The 4,212-nt window shown below is 37.3% G+C and overlaps 2 pseudogenes; both read left to right on the forward strand.

Annotated features, from left to right (window-relative positions):
- Window positions 1-208: 208 nt before the first annotated feature.
- Window positions 209-1,486, forward strand: LOC149217686 (uncharacterized protein At2g39910 pseudogene; annotated as a pseudogene).
- Window positions 1,487-1,686: 200 nt separating this feature from the next.
- On the forward strand, window positions 1,687-2,651 carry LOC149217687 (putative eukaryotic translation initiation factor 5-1; annotated as a pseudogene).
- Window positions 2,652-4,212: the final 1,561 nt, after the last annotated feature.

The following is a 4,212-nucleotide window of genomic DNA, read 5'->3' on the forward strand; positions in this document are numbered from 1 at the left end:
TTGAGGTTGCAAGATTGAGCCATATCTTGAATGAGTGGCATAGCTTTGGTATTCACAAAAATGAGTTTAATCCATGCATAGAGCAATGTGTTTCATACCCAAACATTGTCATGCATGTTTTAAATCTTCAAGAATCAAAGTTTTCAAAGACTCAAAACACAGAAGGCAGTTTTGGCTCAACCAGATGTGAAACTAAAGAAAAATAACAATGAAGACCAAAAGAGGCCTGCACAGATTCAAATATTCCAATGGATGGCTAGTTGAAGACTCTTTTAGAATACTGGAAATATTGTCTTCAACCCAACAAAATCATTCTGATGGGAAAAGTGTAGAAATAAAATCTGCCCTGGAGTCTCTTTTTCCAGTCAAAGATGGGCAGTGGTTGATGAAAGACACTACAAAAACACAAAAAATAATAGGATTATTTCTTTGCTGTGCAGTACTAGCTTCATCCAATGCCAACATGGCAGCCCTGATGTCATGGATTCCAAAAAAAATTGTAGGTTGTTGCCGCTGAACAATTAGAGACTTATCAGAGGCTGTTTATTCTGATCCTGAGCAAAACCCATTGAATGTTGTTGGAAATTATTCAATCGCATACACTGACAAGGGTTTGGATTTGACAAAAATAGGGTTCGAAAAGAGATTAATCATAGAGTTAATACCCATAATATTTCTGATGATAAAAGATGCCATTAAAAGTAGCTGCAATAATTTTAAGGATGATGAATTGGATGCAGAATTTCGCAGTGCATCAATAACTCCTTCAGTCATAACATCACACCAGATATGTTGGTGTTTGAAACAGATTCAACATCCATATATAGGACCATTATGTACATTGGTTATCCCTTGTGCATTGACAACCTTAGATCATTGGTCTCCTGAAGTGAAGGGTTAAAGTATGATAGCTCTTGTCCATTTAGCAAAGAATTTAAATTTTGCTGAGCTCTTTTGGTACAAGGATGTGATACTCGATGCAACTTGCCGGAATATATCTGGTAGTGAACAACTTTGGCAATCTGTAGTTGAAATGTTTGTGACACTTGCCACTAGTATTGAGGGGAGGAACCCTCGTGGAAATTGGTACGGAGAAATATTCAATGAAATGATTGGAGAGATGGAGAGGCATATTGTAGATAAGGAATGCCACACCGTATGGCCTCAACATATTGAGCCACTGATTAACGGAATGGGATTGGTTATCCTAGCTTATTTCAAGCGTTTATTTCCACTTTTCTTTCATTGGTTGCATGCAAAGGATGATGCCACAGTGATACTGGTTATTTAAAGGATTCTCACCATCACTAAGCTAACGTGGATGCCTAATACCCCATATGTGGAAAGGTTGGTGAAAGAACTAGTGCTTTCATACAAGGGATCATCGGCACGAAAATACGGTTATGATATTCGTACTTCTTTTGTTCAAGTCTTGGGAGTTCTTCAGTTATGCAAAGGGCTGCAGGTTCATGTCCAGATGATTTAGAAGGGATTCTAATTCGACATTCTCATACATATTCACCTTGTCGAAACGTATGCAAAGTCTGGTGAGTCGGTAGTTGCAGATGAAGCGTTTGAATGCATGAGCGAAATTTGTTCTCGTGGAATACAATGATGGCGAGGCACTTCAAGTCCAAGAGAATTGAGGAGGCACACCAATAATTTGACAAAGTATTTTGGCTGTGAACTGCTCTTGTCAATGGTGCTCATGATAGTGCTAAGCTTGTAACTTTGTTGGAGATTTTTATCAAGAAGTATGTGCAGTGCTATGGATGTGGCAATCCTGAGACAGAGATCCTTATTTCAAAAACACAAATGATTTCACTGAAGTGTGCTGCATGTGGATATGTTTTGGATGTTGATATGAGGGACAAGCTTACTACGTTTATTTTGAAGAATCCGTTAGAGCAGAAGAAGAGAGGAAAATATAAGAAGGCCATGAGAAGAGAAGAAAAGGAACGTTTGAAAGCAGGACAGGCTATTAATGAAGAAGCTAAAAATCCAAGAAAGAATCTAAGAAAAAGGGCCACAAGGTTGCATCCAAGGTTGCTAAGAAGAAAACTTGTTCTGACGAAGATTGTTCTCCTCCTAGAAGCCATGTTGATGAAAACGAGGAGCCAGACGAGAATGATGATGTGCAATGGGCTATTGATACTTCTATTGAAGCCGCACAACAACATATCAGAGAGCAGTTGACAGCTGCTACAAGTGAAATGGTCATGTTGGACAGCCAGGAAGGACAAAAGTCTAAGTCACCAAAGAAGCCTTTAGGCAAGAATGAAAAGGTTGAGCTTGATAAGAAATCTCAAGCTGAAAATAGTGATGGGGTGTCTAAGAAGCCCGTCAAGAATTAAAAGGGTGATCTTGATTACAAAACTCAAGCTGAAAATGATGATGAGGTATTTGAGAAGCCCATTCAATAGGATATTGAGGAGGAGACTATTCTAACCAAATTGAACACATTGAGCATTCATGATGAGCTTCTCCTTGCTTTCAAGGAGCACTTGAAGACTGAAGAGTCTCTGAAACAATTACAATCCTACATACAATCTTCAAATGGTTCTCCACAGGAAATCATGAATTCCTATTTTGAAGCTCTTTTTTAGGGTGTTGGAAGAGGATTTTCAAAAGAGGCAGTGGAGAAAAAATAAATCATTGAATTAGTCTTAAATGAAATCATTTCCACATAATTTTTATAAAACAAATTAGTGGAAATTTGTGCCTAGTGGGTCTTGGGTCCAGATTTTGAACCCGCTCTAATACCACGTGTGAGGCTCCATCCTAGGGTCCTCTAACAAAACTAAATTTCTCTAATTTAAGTACAATAAAACGGGAAATAACTTATTTCTAACTAAACATTTAATCAATGATAATTTACCATTAAAATTTATTTTTCACAAGTAAATAAGTAAGCATTTCATGTCAATCACTTACATGAGTAATATATAAACATAGGAATACCTGTTCCAAAAGCCTAGTTGAGATGCCCCTAAGCTCCTGATCCTACTGGGATGCTCCTCTTGACTATCGAATGGATTTACCTCCCAGCCAATTAGGAAGTATTTCCTAGCCCAGGAAACTTCCACAGGTTCCCTAACCCTTCGAGCCCAAGTCCAACCAGATGTAGTGTGTCCAAGTTAAACAAATACTCTCCTTCTCTCCCTTCTCCTTTCTCCACCTTCCTCTCAAAACAAAATCCTCCAAAACCACAACCACAACCAAAACCAAGACCAAATATCCCCCTCTCCTCCCATCATCCTCCCTCTTTTATGCCCCCTTCTCTTCTCCACCTCAACCACCTATCATTAATGTCATAACTACCCCCTCATCTTTACATTTGACTTATCTTCTCCCAAGTAAAATTGAGAGGACATTTTGGGGATGAGATATGAATATATAATTTGGTAATTAATTGGAGAGGACCATGTCTTCTCTCAAGTAAATTTGAGAGAACATTTTGGGAATGAGATATGAATATATAATTTGGTAATTAATTGGAGAGGACCATGTCTTCTCCCAAGTAAATTTGAGAGGATATTTTGGGGATGAGATATGAATATATAATTTGGTAATTAATTGGAGAGGACCATGTTTTCTCCTAAGTAAATTTGAGAGGACATTTTGGGGATGAGATATAAATATATAATTTGGTAATTAATTCGAGGAGACCATATCTTATCAAAATTTAAATTTAAGGAGGCAAGTTGGGAATTGAATAATAACAAAATTTATATCAGTAATAAATTTACAGTTTCACCAATGTAGGTATGTACCAATATTTCTTGATAATTATAAGTCAATATTTTAAGGTAATTTAAACACTAGTAAAATTTTCATTATAAGATTAAGTAGGGAATTACAATTTTGGATATTGTACAATTCTCTTGGTTATGTGTTCAATTATATATGAGTGCATGATCATGTTCAAGACTTTTTCTATGCTCTTACTCTCACTTTCTTGCTCCACTTATCCCACACTTGGTCAATTTTTGAGTTCCACCTGTCCTCACAACTTGTGTAATCAATCACCAATCCTTCAACCCTTATCCACTACACAATGCACATTCCTAAGCCACAATGATGAAGTCTTACCTCCTAGAACTACGCACTGTGCAATAATAGAGGACATCCTCCTTCAACTGCACATTTAGAAACCTTAGAGTTCAGTCTCTTCATCTTGCTTCATACACTTATTCATTGCGCAATCCTTGA

Source organism: Pinus tabuliformis, chromosome 1_1 (genome assembly GCF_031772625.1).
Source record: "Pinus tabuliformis cultivar Carrire ecotype Pingquan chromosome 1_1, CPIR1, whole genome shotgun sequence".
In the NCBI taxonomy this organism is placed as follows: domain Eukaryota; kingdom Viridiplantae; phylum Streptophyta; class Pinopsida; order Pinales; family Pinaceae; genus Pinus; species Pinus tabuliformis.